The sequence below is a fragment of the Pelodiscus sinensis genome, chromosome 1, assembly GCF_052426305.1.
Source record: "Pelodiscus sinensis isolate ZL-2025 chromosome 1, ASM5242630v1, whole genome shotgun sequence".
Taxonomy (NCBI): Eukaryota; Metazoa; Chordata; order Testudines; family Trionychidae; genus Pelodiscus; species Pelodiscus sinensis.
Window position 1 is genome coordinate 251,994,347 of NC_143052.1, and position 20,255 is coordinate 252,014,601.

The 20,255-nt window shown below is 48.4% G+C and overlaps 1 protein-coding gene across 1 annotated transcript in view; it reads left to right on the forward strand.

The window, feature by feature from the left end:
• Positions 1 to 20,255, forward strand: part of NALCN (sodium leak channel, non-selective) — a 366,003-nt gene that overhangs the window by 71,514 nt on the left and 274,234 nt on the right. The gene's annotated exons all lie outside the window — the stretch shown is intronic.

Genomic DNA, 20,255 nt, shown 5'->3' on the forward strand with positions numbered 1-20,255 from the left:
TTCTTGGTCTGAATGCAGCTTAGATTCTCCAAATTCCCCTAAAGTTCAATCCTTTTGCACACCTAGCAGAGACAACTAATGTGTCCCCACTGTCCTCTAGGGAAGAGTCCATGGAAACTGTCCCTAGAAGATCACCATGCAGATTATGCCACAGCAGAAACATCCTTGCAACTGGTCTGGGCCCTGATGGTACTTTCATTGGGTCTTCCAACAAACGTGAACTACAGGCAGTCCCCGACTTACGCGGATCCGACTTATGTCGGATCCGCAGTTATGAACGGGGCTGCTCCAGAGTACACGGACTGTGGGACCTCGCGGTCCTGCCGCCCGTGTACTCTGGGGCTTTCTCTGCGTCTCCCTGGTCTGCAGACCAGGAAGACGCAGAGCAAAGCTGCGGAGGGGCTCGGGCAGCGGGGCAGCCCCGCTGCCCGAGCTTCCCCCCCGCCCCCCGCGCGGCTTTGCAAAGCCGCGGGGAAGCCGGCAGGGCAGCCCAGGCGCGCCTGGGGTGCCTTGCTTCCCGAGCCCCCCCCCACGGCTTTGCAAAGCTGCGGGGGGGCTCGGGCAGCAAGGCACCCCAGGCGCGCCTGAGCTGCCCCGCCGGCTTCCCCGAGGCTTTGCAAAGCCGCGGGGGGGGCTCGGGAAGCGGGGCACCCCAGGCGCGCCTGGACTGCTCCGCTGCCGGCTTCCCCGAAGCTTTGCAAAGCCGAGGGGGGGGGCTCGGGCAGCGGGGCACCCCAGGCGCGCCTGAGCTGCTCCGCTGCCGGCTTCCCCGAGGCTTTGCAAAGCGGCGGGGGGGCTCGGGCAGCGGGGCACCCCAGGCGCGCCTGGGCTGCTCCGCTGCGGGCTTCCCTGAGGCTTTGCAAAGCCGCGGGGGAAGCCGGCAGCAGGACAGCCCAGACGCCCTGCGGCTGTCCCGCTGCCGGCGTCCTCAGAGGCTTTGCTCCCCGTCTCCCTGGTCTGCTGGTCAGGGAGACGGAGAGCAAAGCCGCGGAGGACCCAGGCGGCGGGACCGCGGTGCGTCTCGGTCCGCCGCCCGTGTCTTCCTGGTCTGCTGGGATTGGGGGGGGGCGCAGCTAATATGCCCCCCCCCCAGCAGACTAGGCTTTTCTCCGGACGCCTGTGGCAGAGCAGCTGGGGTGCTGCCGGTTGGTCCCGCAGCGCCGCTCTGGGCGCTACTTGTCCAACCCGGCAGCACCCCAGCTGCTCTGGTCCTGATTCAGCCGCTGCTGGTCAGTTTCAGCAGCGGCTGAATCAGGATGCCTGGGGCAGAGCAGATGGGGTGCTGCTCCTCGGCACTACTGGAGCAACCCAGCAGCACCCCAGCTGCTCTGCCCCAGGCGTCCTGATTTAGCCGCTGCTGAAACTGACCAGCGCTGACTACAGGAAGCCCGAGGCAGAGTTGCTCTGCCCCGGGCTTCCTGGAATCAGCTGCTGATCAGTTTCAGCAGCAGCTGACTTGGGGACGCTTGGGGTTCTTAAGTTGATTCTGTATGTAAGTCAGAACTGGCGGTCAGTTTCAGCAGTGGCTGAATCTGGACGCCAGTTCCGACTTACATACAGATTCAACTTAAGAACAAACCGACAGTCCCTATCTTGTACGTAACCCGGGGACTGCCTGTACAGTATAAAAGGAAGTGTTAAATTTCCCACTTATTTAATTAATTATGTGCACAGAAGTTTCTTACTGAAAAAATGGACTTGGCTGTATTAATATAATAGAATTTGGATAATTTGTTTATGGAAAAATTCAGATTTCAAAAGATAATCAGAAGAAAATTTGCTTAGGCAGTTGGGTCTTTTTTATGGACTAAATAGACCAATTAATGAACAAACTTCTCTTATTTCAATATTAGGAAGAATTCAGCCAGAAAGCAGACACTTTTCTTTAGATGAATTTTGAATGAAATTAAGGAAAGACCTATTATAAAAATAAAGGCAGTTTAAGTCACACTAAGGGTATGTCTACACTACAGGATAAGGTCAAATTAAGACACTCAATTTCAGCTACGATAATTGTGTTGCTGAAATTGAAGTACCTTAACTCGACTTTTGGTGCAGTCCATGCTGCAGGAAGTTGAAGGGAGAATGCTCTCCCTTCAGCTTCCCGTACTCCTCGTGGAAGCAGGACTACTGGCATCGACTGGAGTGCCCCTTTAAGTTCAAATTAGCATGTCTTCACTAGACCTGCTAATTCAAACCCTAGAAAATTGACAGCAGCAGCTTCGACCTTCTCTGTAGTGTAGACCTATCCTAAAACCTAAGTCATATTGTGACATTCTGTACTGTAGGGGAGCACATTTTAATCCCCATATGCTTCATCTGCATATAAGTGTGATATGGCATACAAAGCATGACATGTGAGATATCAGAGGAGAGGTACAGGCAGTCCCCGACTTACGCGGATCCGACTTACGTCGGATCCGCACTTACGAACGGAGCTTTCTCGCCCCGGAAGTCGGGGCGAGAAAGCCCCGTTCGTAAGCTGCTCCGGTGCCCCTGGTCTGCTGGAGACCGTCTCCGGCGGACCAGGGGCACCGGGCGGGTTCCCACGCTTCTGAGCCTTTGCCAGAGCAAAGCCTCAGAAGCGCGGGAACCGCTGCTGCTGCCCCTTGAGACCCGGTGCCTGTGGTCTGCTGGGGACGGTCCCCAGCAGACCACAGGCACCCGGACTGAAGCAGCAGCAGTGGCGGTTCCCCGCGCCTCTGAGGCTTTGCTCTGGCAAAGCCTCAGAGGCGCGGGACCCCCCCGCGGCTGCGGCTTCAGTCCGGGTGCCTGTGGTCTGCTGGGGACCGTCCCCAGCAGACCACAGGCACCCAGACTGGAGCGGCAGCAGCGGCGGTTCCCCACGCCTCTGAGGCTTTGCTCTGGCAAAGCCTCAGAGGCGCGGGAGCCCCGCGGCTGCGGCTTCAGTCCGGGTGCCTGTGGTCTGCTGGGGGCCGTCCCCAGCAGACCACAGGCACCCAGACTGAAGCCGCAGCCGTGGCGGGGTCCCTCGCCTCTGAGGCTTTGCCAGAGCAAAGCCTCAGAGGCGCGGCACCCCGCTGCCGCTGCGGCTCTGCTCCCCGTGTCCCTGGTCTGCTGGTGGGGGGGGCAGCTTGTGTGCTCCCCCCCCCCAGCAGACCAGGCTTTTGTTTTGGACTCTGGGGCAGAGCAGTTGGGGCGCTGCCGATTGGTCCTGCAGCGCCCGTGGGCACTACTGGACCAACCCGGCAGCACCCCAGCTGCTCTGCCCCAGGTCCTGATTCAGCCGCTGCTGGTCAGTTTCAGCAGCGGCTGAATCAGGACGTCTGGGGCAGAGCAGATAGGGTGCTGCTGGGTTGGTCCAGTAGCACCCCAGCTGCTCTGCCCCAGGTGTCCCCAAGTCAGCTTCTGCTGAAACTGACCAGCGCTGACTACAGGAAGCCCCAGGCAGAGTTGCTCTGCCCCGGGCTTCCTGGAATCAGCTGCTGATCAGTTTCAGCAGCAGCTGACTTGGGGACTGTGACGGACCGGGCCGTGTCTGGGCACAGCTTAGGGCGTCCGCTCAGGGCGAATTGCTCAAATCCGGGGCTCTTTACAGTCCCCCTGACTGGTGACCTCTCCAAACAGGCCACAAACCAGTCCCACAGAGCGCTTCAGCAGCCTGCCTGAAGCCTCCCGAGCAAAACCCCTCCGACACCTGAGCAATATCCATGCCCCAGATGGCCCCGGGCCTATACACGGGTGGGGGGTCCTAGCACCCAATCCCACCTACCCCGAACAAGTTCTGTCCGGTTCCAAGAAACCAGCCACAGATCCCTGGTCAATTTACCCTCTGGACCTTACCACAAATCACGCTGGGCCAATCCTTTATAATCTATATCTAAAGGTTTATTATTACAGGAAAGAAAAGTACGAGAGTAAGGTTATTAAAGTACAGTACGTTACATGCACCGAATCTCCCAGTTCTCGATGCAGGCGCTAGCAGAGATGTTGCAGCTGCTGGTTAAAAGTCCTTATTGCACATCCTGCGATCAGGATGGGTTCCCAGGTCTTCCGGGCTCTTCAATCCCTGCAGTGCTGCCTCTGAGATGAAGTGCTGAGCTGAGAACAAAATGGCATCGACCACATGGCCTCTTTATACTCCTTCCTGGCCTCTTCTTGTATGCAGCAGGTCACCTGGTCAGAGGCCAATCTCTATGTTTCCTGCTGGCTGCCCTCAGGTGACAAATCCCATTCTTTGGGTGTGTCCATAGCCTATTGAGAGCCATTGTTCCACAGGGCTTTGCTACTCAGCCTGTCCATAGCCATGCTTAACCACATTCACAGAAATATTCAGCTTCCACACAGATTACAGTTTCCTACCTACACACATAGACATTATACAATCACATAAATAGTGTACATAAGATTAACAAACAATAAGCTCCCATTCAATACCCCACATGGCTCCCCCCACACCAATTTCTGGGGCCAACACCCCCACCTAGGGGTGCAGCAGCGATCTGGCTGCTTCCCTCCAATTCAGCAACGTGACAGAGACGCCTGGGGTTCTTAAGTTGATTCTGTATGTAAGTCAGAACTGGCGGTCAGTTTCAGCAGTGTCTGAATCTGGACGCCAGTTCCGACTTACATACAGATTCAACTTAAGAACAAACCTACAGTCCCTATCTTGTACGTAACCCGGGGACTGCCTGTATTTATCTGCTGAAACCTGTAATTCTTCGAGTGCTCATTCATGCCCTTTTCACATTAGGTGCATGTGTTTACCACATGTGCAGGTGTCATAAGATTTTCCCTCTTCAGTGTGCATAAGAGAGCGCAGTATAAAGAGGCATCATGTTTCCCTTTCCTCCCTCCCCCATCTAGCTCCTTCTTGCCAGCAGTAATGGTGGGCAGAATGTTCACTGCTGTAGTGTTGCTTAGGCTTTGTTTAGAGCAGTGGTTCCCAAACTTTTTGGCATCACACCCCCCCCTTTTTGATTTTTGAAAGGCCCTCACGCCTCCCCTTCCCCCCCCAAAAAAAATAGCAGCAAAACTTGTTGAGCAAAAAAAAAATGAACCGAGTGGGGCAGCAAAACTTGATGAGGGGGGAGGCTGAGTCACCTCGTACCCCCCTGGAATTTCTTCAACCCCCCCCCCCCCCGGGGCATGCCCCGTGTTTGGGAACCCATGGTTTAGAAAGAGGTTGTAAAGTTCCTATAAAAGGAAGTATGCTTTTTTCGAAAGACGAGGCCTCCAGGAAAAAACACAGGTGCCCTGGTGACTACTCCATCCACAGTAATCACAACTGAAATGTGAGACAGAATCCAATCAGTGTGGATGCTATCTTTCAACAAAAGCAGATTGCTTTTTCGTTGCGCTTTTGCAGTGTAGATGCTCTCTTTCGAAAAAAGATTTTCCAGAAGATCTCTTCCAGAAAAGCTTCTTCCAAAAGAAGCCTGCAGTCTAGACGTAGCCTAACAGTCTTAGGTGCCTGGGTGAAGGGCGCACACTCTGTGTCATGTGTAAGTTCTTTAAGTCAAGGACTAAGAAGGAGTGAGAAATCAGACTTGGAGCATTCGTGATGGAGCCACTGCTCTGACTTGTCACCAAGCACCAATGCCCTGCTTGTTCCATCTTTGAGTTTTGGGGGGACAGTTGCAGTAGAGTCCTCTTTTGTCATGGGATTCTGGGCAGTAGCACAAAGAGTTGAGACAGACAGGCACAGATCCTTGGAAGCTCACTCCCATATGCATGAGCATGAGCAGCAACTTCATGAATCTCCGAGCCATCATTGTAGTTCCCTGGATTGGTCAGAGGGCAAAAACCGTGGGACTCATTGCCAGTGTCCAAGGCAGGTGTCACCACATGCTGAGTGGTTCCCACTGAAGGCTGGTCCGCAATACCTCCTGGTCTTGATCCTTGTCTCAGTACTGGTCTTCGAGCACAAAGCACGGATAATAGGGTTCCCACCATGGATCTTCTGAGCACCACCAGTCCCCCACCAGAGGCATTTGTCCCATTCTAACTGCTCCTCCTCCAGAGGAGGCCAAGAGCTCCACCATGTACAAAGTCACCATTCCAGCTGATCTGGTTGCCAGGTGCCAACCATTCCAGATACGGGTCTGTTATGCATCAAGGCTCAATCTTGGCAGCTCAGCCTCCCAGGCCTTCTGTCTATGTTATTGGAACTGAAGACAACCCATTGGCACTAAGCCCAGTGGCCATCCCTGTGATATCTCTGGATCACGTGAGATAATCCTTCCAAGTTATCTGCTCAGTGTCAGAAGTTTCAGATAGGTCAGTGACCTCAATTGGTCATCCCTTTCCACTGCTGAAACATAGTGAGCACAGATACCTAATGTGGGTTGGACATGAGCAACACACCTCAAAACACCAGTTGCAGATGAGGTAACGGTATTTTCTATCTAAATATATATCATTAGTGCTTATGCAACTTTGAGATTGTGTTATATGGTTGTCACTAAACATGTTGTAAGTTGGGGAATCAGCAAGATACTAGCTGCCTAGATACTACAGCAAGGAAAGTAACCAACACCAGGTCAGCCATTGACAGCCCATTGGCCAACAAGTGAGCTACAATTCAATAACTCACTCACAGAAGGTCACAGCAGGAAAATCGCTCAGCCTTGTCTAGAGAATCAACAATGCCCATCAGGCATGCCTGGACTTGTGTTCTGCAAGCACGTGGACTAAGGATATGAAACAGAACAGAGGGGTCCCATTGTTGACCTTTCCCCTAATCTACCTATGCTGCAGAAAAAAGGAATACTGAGGACACTGAAGACTCCAACAGAGAAGACTGGTCCAGGTTTAAGGGACAAACCTCTATATTAAGGACTGCAATATCCTGTGTTGTAAGAAAAGAAAATCTCAATCTAGATGTTGCCCACTGTAATAGGGTTAAGAATTTAGACTGTGCTGATATTTTCTTTTCTTTCAATAAACACACTGACTTTTTGCCTATCTTTTATGGTCAATAAACTTGGTTTACTGTTTATCTTTGCCAGTGAGTTTGCCTGAAGTGTTTGGTAAATTTGCTCAGATTTTACAAAGCCTGGATTGTATGCACTTTCCACTGATAAAGTGGTGAATTTGAATTGATCATCTGGAACAGTGCAAGAGTGTATATTCCTGAGAGTCAAGCCTGGGAGCTGGGGAAATTTGTCTGGTGCCTTTCTCCGTGTGATTTGTGAGTGGCTCAGGGATCATTCATTCCATCTAGCTGTCTGTGGGTATCCACATGCTGTTGTGATGAGTGATAACAGCTCCTGGAGGGGTTTCCTTCTTGTTTCTAGCAAAGCATTGTGCAAGACAGCTCAGGCTGGAGAGTTAAGTAGGCACAGCAGTTCCACAGTTTCAGGCTGCACCTTGATAGGAAATATATCACAAAGATATTAAACAAACAGCAATAAAACACATGGGGCTGTGTCTAGACTGGCAAGTTTTTCCGCAAAAGCAGCTGCTTTTGTGGAAAAACTTGCTAGCTGTCTACACTGGCCACTTGAATTTCCACAAGAACACTGACTTCCTACTGTCTGAAATAAGTGCTTCTTGCGGAAATACTATGCTGCTCCCGTTTGGGCAAAAGTCTCCTTTGCGCAAAAGGGCCAGTGTAGACAGTTAAGATTTGTTTTGTGCAAAAAAAGCCCCAATCGCGGAAATGGCGATCGGGGCTTTTTTTGCGGAAAAGTGCGTCGAGATTGGCACGGACGCTTTTCTGCAAAAAGTGCTTTTCCGCAAATGCTTTTAACGGAAAACTTTTCCGTTAAAAGCATTTGCAGAAAATCATGCCAGTCTAGACGTAGCCATGGACTGTGTTGCATGGCTAAGGTTGCCATGGGAATCTTAACCTTCTATTTCTTGACTTTTGTGGTTATCAGATCACAGCTTTAGTAGTGCATTAGCAATGACTTTTTTACATTCAGTATCACTTGCCTCAGGAAGTGACAGTTTCTGATGAAAAATTTTATATTAGAAATTCAAATTCTGTTTATTATAAATTTATTATAGTAACATTTTGAGGATGAACAATGAGACATAAAGGGCTCATCATCAGTGTTCCCTGTTAGCTGTGTGGCCACTCAGAAGAGATTCAAATGCTGCCCAGCTGATTAGCAGAGCACTCACAGCTAGGTTTTGTGTTTCTCCTGGTGGTATACATTCACACGTCTCAGTGCACATAAAATTATTTCACACATTAATGGAAAAAATCTGTGAATGGATGGAAAAGATCAAAGGGAACACTGTTTACAGTATAATGTGGGTATATAAAACCTAGATTTATCCAATGCTGCTTGGTCCTTAACTCAGTTTTTGTTTTTTGGAAAACAAAATGAAACGTACCTGTTTTATTTAAATCATTGCTCTGAGGTGGGGTTAGTGATGAGGGGTTCAATATGCAGGCTGCCCCAGGGAAAGAGGACTGTCCCAACCCTCTCTTACCATAGCAGCTTGGGGACACATGAGAAGCGCCTCTCCAACAGACACCGCTGGGGGAGGGGTGCATGTTCCCCAGGTGAGTCAGGTCCAGATTTGTCTACTTCCTGTGCTATCCAGTCAGAGTAGAAAATGCAGTACGCTGTGCACTTTCCCCTCATTCTCTAATGAAGTGGAACAGCCTGCAATGTTCCTGTACAAATTGGAGGGTGGGGAAGTGGAAGCTTCAGCCCTCCGCCCTCCCTCAATGATGCCTATGGGGGTGGGAGGTTTGGAGCTAGGGCTGGGAAGATGGGGGGGAGAAGAAAGGGGGAGAATGCCCCCAGCTAGTCTCTTCCATGTTCCTGGTAATTATGTTTATTTTCTTTTTGGTTTTATGAGAAGCAAGCCCATTTCACGCACATTCCATTTTCCTGCCACAACCAAACCCTTGCCTTGCTTTAGGTTATGTTAAGAGGAAGCTGAATTTGATGATCCTAGCTCTTACCATTCAGGGCCGAAGTGGGCAATAATTTTTGATGGGGGACCACTTCAAGAATTTGGAAAGTGGTTGAGGGCCACTCTCTTCCATTATATTAATAGAGGAGGTGCAGGGTCTGGGATGTAGATTGGATGAAGAAGGGGGCTTGGGCTAAGGGAGAGAGTGTGGGTGAAGGAGGCAGTTGTGACCTAAGGCCTCGGACTGGGGTGCAGGAGGTTGGATTGTGACCTAGGGCAGGGAATTGGGGTACAGCATGGAGTGCAGGGATTTGGGTTGTAAACTAGGATGGGGGGGTCTGTAATCAGGGGCAGGAGATTGGGGTGCTGGATATGGGTACAGGAAGGGGACAGAGGATCTGAGTATTGTGGCAAGGGCCCCTCTTACCCAGGCCATTGCTTGGGCTGGCCTGTCACTCCCCTCCCCAGGAGTCGGGGGCTGCTGCTGGTTTCTGAGGTATGGAGCCCGGCACTCCTCTGGGACTCCCTCCCCTGCTGTTTCTTTTCTAAAGCTGTACCAGTTTACTGATGATCTCTGTCCCTCCTCTATCTCTCCTTCCCCCCTCCCCTGCTTCCAATTGTGGAAGCTTTTAAAGGCCTCCAGCAAACCAGCAGTGGAGTCAGCTGGCCCCAATCTGCCTGAGCCTGCTCTCTACCAGCTGCTTCTAATTGTCCAGCCACTCTCTGCTTCTATTTAACAGGCCTTTGGGGCCTACCTTTCTCCCACTCTGTAGCAGCCCTTTGGCAAGACCCCCACCCCACAGTATGTGGAGTAGTGGGCAAGAGTGGAGGGCAGAAGGTTGAGGAAGGAAGGGACTGGGGTGTCAGAAGCAAGCTCTGGCCAGGAGTCTTAGCACTGTTTCTGAATCAGCCTCCCTGTCTGCCAGTGTTCCCTTTAGGCTGCCCAGCAGCACAGCTTCACTGGTGATTAATCAGCCCCATCCTGTCAGTCAGCTCCCTGCAGGGAGCCCTGAGCTGCTGACTGGGCAGGGCTGATTAATCACCTGTGAAGCTGGGCTGCCAACCAATTTAGAGGGAACACTGCTGCCTGCCCTACCTCTGCACAGGCAGCAGCCATGTGCTCTGGAGCCCCTTGTGCTTCTGGCTGCCTTTTATTGAAACAGGTAGCTCCCATTGGCCAGTTTCAGGCCAGAAATTGGCCAATGGGATTGTGCTGGGGGTGGGAGCAACTCCTAAAGCTTTGCCCCTCCCCTCTAGACTCACAGTTTTAAAAGAAAAACTGCCCCGCAGCTGCGTTTCTGAGTGGCATCCAAGTGGCCAAAGTGAGTGGGGAGCCTGCCTGGGGCTCCCGGCAGCATTCGCGGGCCAGTTCTGGCCCATGGGCTGTATTTTGCCCAGGCCTAATTTAGGAGGAGTTCTTGAACAGACAGAGACCTGTGGAAAAACAGACACGCTCTGTCAAATATATAGTAGATGATGACAATAAGAAAAGGATGATTGTCCAATGCTGATATACATGACTAAGAAATAGGCAATGAAAAACCATTTTAGACAGCTCTTGTTGGACAAAAAAAATAATTTACAAGTAGTATTTTCTGTGCATGATGAGCAAAACATGACAAGTCTTCCACATTTTATCTCAGCAGATCAAGTCAGAACTTGTTCTAGTTTTAAGCTGCTTGATTTATGCTAAGTTGCTGTAGGTTAAAAGGAACTTATTTAATACTTTCTATGAACTTAGCATGTAAATCAGTTGCTGTGACCTAGAATGCAACAGGGCCAGTTAGGAACACTGATTATGTAGCTCATTGACAGTAGTAGCCAGAGTCTTTCAGCACTTGCCTGGACCCGTTGGCAGGATGAGGAGTTAAATTTGGAGTACAAGAGGTTCTTTGTTGCCATCCAACATCTGCTCTATGATTTATCTAAAGAATTTTCTGAAATTTTGCTCTATCCTCTTGGGTATCTGGTATCTTTCAGCATTTTGCTTTAGTATGAATTTGAAAAAGTGGAGTTCATAGTGGCCCTCAGGTCATTAACGGAAATAGCACAGATCCCAATGCTAATACCTTCGAGATTCCAGTTAGTATTGCTTCCCATTTTGAAACTGAACTTTTAGTAATTATTGCTCATTCATAATCCTGGAAACTTTTTTTTTTTGCCTGCTATAGCACTTCTGCCTGGATAGTATTGATTAAGACACATTGGAAAAAGACAAAGACATAGGAGATATTAAAATGAAAGGCTACAATTTTGAACATACTAAACGGGGGAGGGGGGGAGCGGCAGAAGGGATTTTGCTTCCTCCCTGCAATCTACAAGGTGTTAACTGAGTTCAAGCTGTACAACAATGGATGTGGGTTAGTGTCTAGTGTCCTTAGTCTAATCCGCCTTGATTGTAGGTAGAATTCAGTTTAGTTGCTGAATGTCCTAGTTCCCCCCACTCCCATCTGTGGGAAGGATGGTACTGATGCAATCTGTTGGACACTTACAACCTCCCTATACATAGGGCAATGGGATTCATATCATCAATATGTTGGGTTGCTTACCCCATGCGCTCGTACTTTCCACATACACCGGGCACTGCCTTTACTAGTGACAACAACTACTTTGTTAGCTGAATGACACAGTTGGACCTGACAAGATGGGTGAAGTCAGGAAAGATGTCTGTGGAACCCCATCAACTCCCTCATCACCCATGAAATGCCAGTAGATAGCTGTAGGAAATTTTCATCCCCACTTCCTGAGTCACCCCTCAAAGTCAATATGCCCTCGGGGGAGAGGAGAAGAGCAGGGGTTACCTAGATGTGAAAGTGCACATTCTTTTCCAGCAAGTATCTTTGGGGATCCCTGTCAGTTTTTTCAATTTCTCCCACATCTCCTCCCTCTTCTGAGATGGGTGGATGGGTTGAATATTTATGCAGGTTGCTGAGGCCATTATAGAAATGTACACTAGCTTAGTTATATTGACATAGCTGTGCACTGCCCTAACATAGACACACTGCACTAGTGTTTAGCATAATTTTACATCAGTGTAGTTGCTCCTATAATTTACTAGATTCAGTTGTACCAGTGACAAGTGCTACTTTCCATCAGCATAGTATGTCTACAGTACAGGATTGAACCAGTATAAGCAAATCTATATTCTTTTACTGGTGTCAATTTTTGCAAGTTTTCCAACTGTTGATCCTAAGATACTTAGAAGCTTTAATGAAATTAAACTGTACTTTGAGCGCTTTATTCCCTTGCATACCAAGGTCCCAGTGCATTTCTACTGTTATGGTGCTCAAAAACTGTGGAAGCTCCCATAATCTTGCCTCTGAAACCAGTGGCTATATCCAATTTAAGAGTATTCTTGCTTCTTTGTATACTGCTTAGTTGCGTTACTTCAATCTCCATTGAGTAGCCTTCTGGATAAGGTAGGGAACCTCATTTTCCCAATTTATGCCCAGTTTACCGAGATACCTAAGCTTGTGAATGGATACTTTAAACAATGAATGGTCACATTCATGTCAGCAGGATTACTCATTTGTGTAAAGTTAGGCAGCTACTTAAGTACCTTGCTGAATTGGAGCCTTGGACCCTCTCAAAAGTTACTTGTTCTTTTGTCATTCTTTAGTTTGTAGTTAGGGACAGCCAATTAACTGTCCCTTGTTTTCTTCAGAACAATCAAGCTGTGATCCTACGCTCAAGTAGTTATGGTTGTTTTTACCTCACATTCTTACTCACACACTGCTCATCAGTGTCTGACCAAAATGAACATCAATGCACACGTGAGTTACACTTGGTGAGATGATGCTAGGACGATAGTCCTCCTTGTCCTTGCCATGGAAACAACATGCATAATCAGTTCTTTAGCAAATAGTCCCATGGTAGTGTTACTATTCGTATCGCGGTGCATTCATATAGATAGGCTTCTTTTATATTCCTGCAGTAACATGTTAGACTAGCTAAGGCTGGTAGTTATGCACCATTCTGAGCACATTTTTTTACATTTTCATTAACAGATTCCATTATTACTTGTGTCAATAATATACTTGTGTCAATAATATAAGGTATGAAAATCATAGCCTTATGTTAATAGTTTCCTATGTCTTTCTTATTAACCCAGCTAAAGAAAATAGAATGCCAGAACAAAAGCACTGGTCATAAGTGACCTTTTTCTGTTCTTTGTGAAGAAAATGAAGCTAGTAGAAAATAGGTCAAAAGAATTAAGAGTCAATCCCCTGAGGTATTTTCTAACTTGATAAATGCCAAGGTCAAAATACAAACAGTATAGCACAGTCCTAAGAAAACAGCTATGCTCAGACAATGTCTGTCTCTGACCTCACCACTTTGGCTGCTAAGACAAGTTACTTGGTCACAGCAGCCATGAAAAGGGGACAGTGGATTGGCATTGCCACGTGTACCTTGCTAAGACACATTCTTTCTCATTGTTCTCCTAGGCTGTGTCTACATTGGCGAGATTTTGTGCAAAAGTGGCCGCTTTTGCGCAAAATCTTGCTGCCTGTCTACACTGGCCATGAGTACTTGCGCAAGAACACTGACGTTCTAATGTATAAAATCAGTGCTTCTTGCGCAAATACTCTGATGCTCCTGCTCAGGGATAAGCCCTCTTGCGCAACTGTTCTTGCGCAAGAGGCCAGTGTAGATAGGCAACGTTAATTTCTTGCGGAAAAAAGCCCGATGGCTAAAATGGCCATTGGCGCTTTCTTGCGCAAGAGAGCATCTACACTGGCACGGATGCTTTTGCGCAAAAGCACATCTCTTGCACAAAGGCACATGCCAGTGTAGACGCTCTCTTGCGCAAATACTTTTAATGCAAAAATTCTTGCGTTAAAAGTATTTGCACAAAATCTTGCCAATGTAGACGTAGCCCTAGAGTATATGGTAGGAGAAGATGGGAAGAATCCTCTCCTCCAGACCAGAAAGTGGCAGTAAACTGACTTTTACCACAATCTTGGGCTGCAGTAGCTCACTCCAACTGTAAAGGAGTTTAGCTGGTGGATAGACATGATTACCCTAGTCCTATGTCCAATGCCAGTGAACTGGATTAGTTCTGATTTGTTCAGGACTTTTCACAGCTGATCAGCTTGAATGATGAAGCATGTGCTCCATAGACTTTGAAAACCAAGTAGATATGTAAAATGTGGAGTTGTTTGTAGAATGTGAAGAATGAAGTCCTTTATTGTACATTTGGTAACAGTTTACAAGTTATCAAGTCCCCTCTTCAGCAAGGTACCTAAGCACATTGCCTAATGGGAATATTCAAGTGCTTCAAGTAGGACGCATGCTGCTGCACCCTGCTGGACCTGGACCTTAGTAAATATTGAGCATTTCTAGACTATTTGCTCTATAGGGAGTAATATAATTTAAACCATTTTGTACCTAAATTCTGTGTAGTGTTCTTGTCACACAGACTTGATATACTGTACTTGTCCAGAACACAAACACAATCTCAGTAGATAGAAGTGTTTAAGTGATGTCTTTGCTGAACCTAATTTACCAGATAGAGTTCTACTTCTTAGGGTATGTCTACAGTGCATGGCTACTTCGGGATACCAGAGGTATCCCAAAATAGTTTCCCTGTGTCTACACAGAAGACTGTTATTTAAAAATAATGTTGAAATACTGTCCACTTGGAAGACTTTTTACTCCAATTCCTGTAACCCTCAATGTACGAGGAGTAAGAGAAATCAGAGGAAGAGTGCTCTATTTTGAGTGCTGTGTAGACGCTCCCAATTTTGAAATAAGCTGTTTCGAAATAAGCTACACAATTGACGTAGACTCACACCGCAAGTTAGGATTTCCTAATGCAAAGCATAATGTAAAATTAATTAGTTCTTAGTGGCATGAGCTCTAAACCTGCTTGTGCCAATTAATTAATTTTCACTGTGAAGAATATTCATAAAATAGTACCACGATAATCCTATAGTAAAATGTCATCTGTACAGCTGTATCACAATATGAAAGTACCTATATTGTGCATTGAAATATTCTAGTGTGACTGAATTTATATACCTTGTTCCATGTTTAAATATTTGCATTCCATGAGCTGATCAGGTATTTAAACATGGTGACATGAACACAGATATGCCTGTATGGACATCTGTGCACAGAACTGGATTTACAGGATATTTTTAAAGCTGGAGAAGATACTTGTGTGTGCGCAATTAAAGAACATAAGAACATAAGAATGGCCATACTGAGTCAGACCAAAGGTCCATCTAGCCCAGTAGCTTGTCTGCCAACAGTGGCCAGCACCAGGTGCTCCAGAGAGGGTGGACTGAAGACAATGATCAAGCGATTTGTCTCCTGCCATCTCGCTCCAGCCTCTGATAAACAGAAGCCAGGGACACCATTTCTATCCCCTGGCTAATAGCCCTTTATGGACCTAACCTCCATGAAATTATCTAGCTTCTCTTTAAACTCTGTTATAGTCCTAGCCTTCACAGCCTCCTCTGGCAAGGAGTTCCACAGGTTGATTACACGCTGTGTGAAGAAGAACTTTCTTTTATTAGTTTTAAACCTGCTACCCATTAACTTCATTTAGTGTCCTCTAGTTCTTCTATTATGGGAACTAATAAATAACTTTTCTTTATTCGACCTCTCCACACCACTCATGATTTTATATACCTCTATTATATCCCCCTCAGTCTCCTCTTTTCTAAACTGAAAAGTCCCAGTCATTTTAACCTCTCTTCATATGGGAACCGTTCCAAATCCCTAATCATTTTAGTTGTCCTTTTCTGAACCCTTTCCAAGGCCAAAATATCTTTTTTGAGGTGCATATCTTTTATTATTCTTTCTGTACCATGCAAAAATGGACGCAGAGGAGTGTGAACTTGATGAACCAGAAGGCTTGAAAGATTGTCTAGGGGTGGCATTTGTGGCAAGGGACTGGGGCTGCGAAAAAGGAAAGCCCAGACTTAAAATGTATTAAGCCAATTTCAAACTTTATTGACTACAGATTGATTATATTAAATTGCCGTCTCTGATTCGTCTTAGACAGCGCAGCATTCAAACAAAAAATATAACAAAAAAACCAGAACAGCAATAATAAAAACTCCTCTTATAGCCAGTCCTTCTATGGTTATCTTTGAACAGCTGGTGGAGTTAGTCATTAGTCTACACAGTAAAACTCCAGTGGTCCGGCATCCAACGGTCTGGCACTCCTGATGGTCTGGCACCATCTGGAACCCAGAAGTGCTGGACAATTGGAGCTGCTCTATGGTGTCCAAAAGTTGGGCGCGATGCACGCACTGGGAGTCAGCCGCTGGTCAGTTTCAGCAGCGGCTGAATCGGGGAAGCCTGGGGCAGAGCCGCTGGGGTGCTGCTGGGTTGGTCCCGCAGCACCAACGGGTGGCGCTAAGGGACTAATCCAGCAGCACCCCAGCTGCTTTGCCCTGGGCTTCCCCAATGCCAATATAGACGCTCTCTTGTGCAAATACTTTGAACGGAAAATCATGCCAGTCTAGACGCTGCCTAGCCGTTTCTTTTCCTAAAGAAAATGATGCAGGAAGCTTCAGTTTCACCTTGACAAATTTAGATTAATTTTTAAGAATGCATGTTGTGCATGAAAGCAAGAGAAATAAAATAATTAAAGCCTCTGTTCACCCGAGATTGTCATCAAAATGCCTCTGGGAACTGGATTAAAAAAAGGGGACTTTACAAGAATTATAAGGCGGAATATACCAAATGGCAGACTAAACTACATTAGTAGCAGTGCATTTTTGGATCACACATAGGAATAAGTTTTGATGATAAGTATACAAAACTCCTCAAATATTTTGGTGTCTTGTGAGAAGACATGAAAAGTAAACCACATGAGCCAAGCTTAGCCTATAAAGGATATAATCCTCTGCCTCTTGCAACAGGCTAATTTTACATAACAAAGTAAATGGCAGCATGGCTGTGTGGGGCCATTGCATGACTGGGGCAGTTCCAGATCCATAGGAAAAAGAATGCTGTGGTGTCCAAAAGCTGGGCGCGATGCATGCACTGAAGATGCTTTGCTGTCCCTCATAGAGGTAAGCAAGCATGCAGCAGAAGCTGAAAAACAGCTGTCCGGGGAGGGTCCCTTTAAACATGCATCTCAGCTAGCCTTAGGCAACGGCACCCAGAAGCAATTGCTGATCTAATGCCCTGGCTGAAGTGGTTCTGAGTGGCCTTATATGCAAGATAGTATCCAATCAGTGTGGACGCTATCTTTCGAAAAAACAGATTGCAGTGTGGACGCTCTCTTTCGGAAGAAGTTTTTCTGGAAGATCTCTTCCAGAAAAGCTTCTTCTGAAAGAAGCCTGCAGTCTATACATAGCCATAGCTACTACAGCCAAAATTCATACACATCAAACAAGGACTGCAGTATGTATCAAAGGGACATTGTTTATTTATGTCCCTTTGATACATACTGCAGTCCTTGTTTGATGTGTATGAATTTTGTCAACCATTGTTAATTTTCTATTTGTTTTTGAGATTTTATGTGTGTAGATAGCCAGCTCATCTTAACATCAAATTATTACATACAAACTATCAGACATTTCAATTCTATAAAATGTATTGATGGATGGTTGGCTGTAGTAGCTATGGCTATGTATAGACTGCAGGCTTCTTTCAGAAGAAGCTTTTCTGGAAGAGATCTTCCAGAAAAACTTCTTCCGAAAGAGAGCGTCCACACTGCAATCTGTTTTTTCGAAAGATAGCGTCCACACTGATTGGATACTATCTTGCATATAAGGCCACCCAGAACCACTTCAGCCAGGGCATTAGATCAGCAATTGCTTCTGGGTGCCGTTGCCTAAGGCTAGCTGAGATGCATGTTTAAAGGGACCCTCCCCGGACAGCTGTTTTTCAGCTTCTGCTGCATGCTTGCTTACCTCTATGAGGGACAGCAAAGCATCTTCAGTGCATGCATCGCGCCCAGCTTTTGGACACCACAGCATTCTTTTTCCTATGGATCTGGAACTGCCCCAGTCATGCAATGGCCCCACACAGCCATGCTGCAGGTTCTGCAGCAGTTTGTGCAGACTGTCTTGATGGTCCTGCCCTTGCTCGACTCCAAGCTCATCTGTGAGTCCCTCTGCCTGGATGCGGGAGCAATGCCCTTGCATCTGCACCCCACGGTAGAAAGACGATTCTGGAGGCTGGACACCAGTTCCAGGGTGGGACTGCCTGATGATGGAGCAGTGGGATGACCAGCAGTGGCTCAAGAACTTCTGCATGTGGAAGGCCACCTTTATGGAGCTGTGTGCCCGGTTCGCCCCTGCCCTCTGACGACGGGAGATCTACCTGCAGCCCGCCATCCCTCTGGAGAAGTGGGTTGCAATCGCTGTCTGGAAGCTCACCACCCCTGACAGCTACCAGTCAGTGGCCAACCAGTTCTGCGTGAGGAAGTCCACTGTCGAGGCCCTCATAATGGAGGTAAGGCACTCTCGGGCTGCAGTCCCTGAAAGGGGGGGGACTACTGGAAAGGGAGACTCTAGGGAAAAGGGAGGGTGGAGGGGTGCAGGGATGTCCTGGAGGTGGGGGAGAAGCCCCGTCCCGCCATCCTGCCCTCAAACAGCCCTGCTTGGGGGGGACCAGCCTCATATGGGGTGACTCCTGGAGTGTTTGAGGTGCAGAGGAGGGGGACTGGCACCTCCCAAGGGCTCAGACACTCCCTCTCATTCGCTGTTTTGTGTGTTTCTTTGTCTCCTTCTGCACATTGTGAGAGCCATCAACTCCATCCTTCTGTGCAGGGTCTTCCTCTTCAGAGACCTGGATCCCATCATCACAGTATGTGCTGCCCTGAGGTTCCCCAACTGTGGAGAAGCCATTAATGGAACCCACATCCCGATCGGTGCATCACATCATCGAGCAGCCCAATATATCAACAGGAAGAGCAATTTCTCCATGGTGCTGCAGGCCCTGGTCGATCCTTGTGGACAGTTTTGGGACATTTTTGTCGGGTGGTCAGGCAGGGCACATGATGCCCGCATATTCAGAAACTCCAGCCTCTACCACAAGTTGGGGGCTAGCACATTCTTCCCCCAGTGGGACTTTCACGTGGGGGACATCCAGATGCCCCTGTGCATCATCGGAGACATAGCCTACCCACTCATGCCATGGCTCATGAAGCCCTACACTAGCCACCTGGACCTCAGCAGGGAACAATTCAATGCGCACCTCAACCGGGCCCGCATGCAGGTGGAAGGCACCTTTGAGTGCCTCAAGGCACGGTTCAGGTGCCTCCTGACCCACCTCGACGTGAGGAAGCACATCCCAGAGGTGGTCGCTGCGTGTTGTGCAAAGGGAAGGCCTTCCTCCTGGAGTAGGGAGCACAGGCCGGCCATGAAGGGAGGGCCTTTGATCAGCTGTGGACAGCTGCCATCCACCAGGCACATCAGGCCACGGTGTCCATGCGAGAGTCCCTGAGGGAGAGTTTTTCTGAAGGACCCCAGTAACTCTCCCCGGGACCTCCCCTCTAGGGGCTTCTGCCTTGCCCCTCTATACCTTTCCTACCATAACCCCTCCCTACCCCCCTTCCCTGTACTCCCAATAAAGACACCAGTTTTGAGTGGAACAACAAAAACTATATTTTTTTTCTAATAAAAGTAACTGGGGAGGAAGGCAGCAGAGAACCCAGAGGAGAGGAGGAGAAGGACTCAGGGCTGGGAGTGGCCTGTGGGGCAGCTGGTGGAGCCACCTCAGGTTTGGGGACCTTGGCAAACTTGGGGGTGGCTAGGGCCTGGGACCTCAGGGGGCTGGGCAGGATGGGGGGCTGAAGCAGGATCAGGGATGGCAGGGGGGGCCAGGAGAGGGGGCATAGACATACAGGGGGAGCTGGAGTGGGGACAGGAACTGGAGTGGGGAGGGCTAGATTGGGGACAGGAGCCAGGTTTGCCATCACTTCCCAGATGGTGGCGCACAAGTTTTTGCACTGCCGCTAAAGCTGGTCCCACATGCGGTTGTGCCAATCAGCATCATCCCAAACCTCCTGGGCCAGGGTTTGCTGCATGTCGTCAAGATGGCCACATGTTCCCTCATGAGATCCTCGTGGACCCTCCTGCGCTTGCGGCTCCCCCAGGATTGGGCAGGTGCCTCTAATGGTGTGGATGGCCCTTTAGTGACGGCAGGTCCAGATGTGGAGGAAAAGAGGGAGCGGCGGTCAGTCATCCATGCAGACACTGTGCATGAGGCCGTGCCCTCTTGTGTGAGCAGTGACCAACAATCTTCAGGCTAGAGGAAGGTGATGTCTCATGAGCCAGGCCATGTGTGGCTTGCACAGAAGACCCTGCCTTGCAGGGGCCCCGAAGTGCCCAGGGGACCACTGAAAAAACTCTGCAGTGTAGACATACCCCAAGTCAGAGATTACAAAGATTCACCTATTCTCTGGAAACAATATATTACTGAAACTGAAAGGATAGATAAGGCCCTGC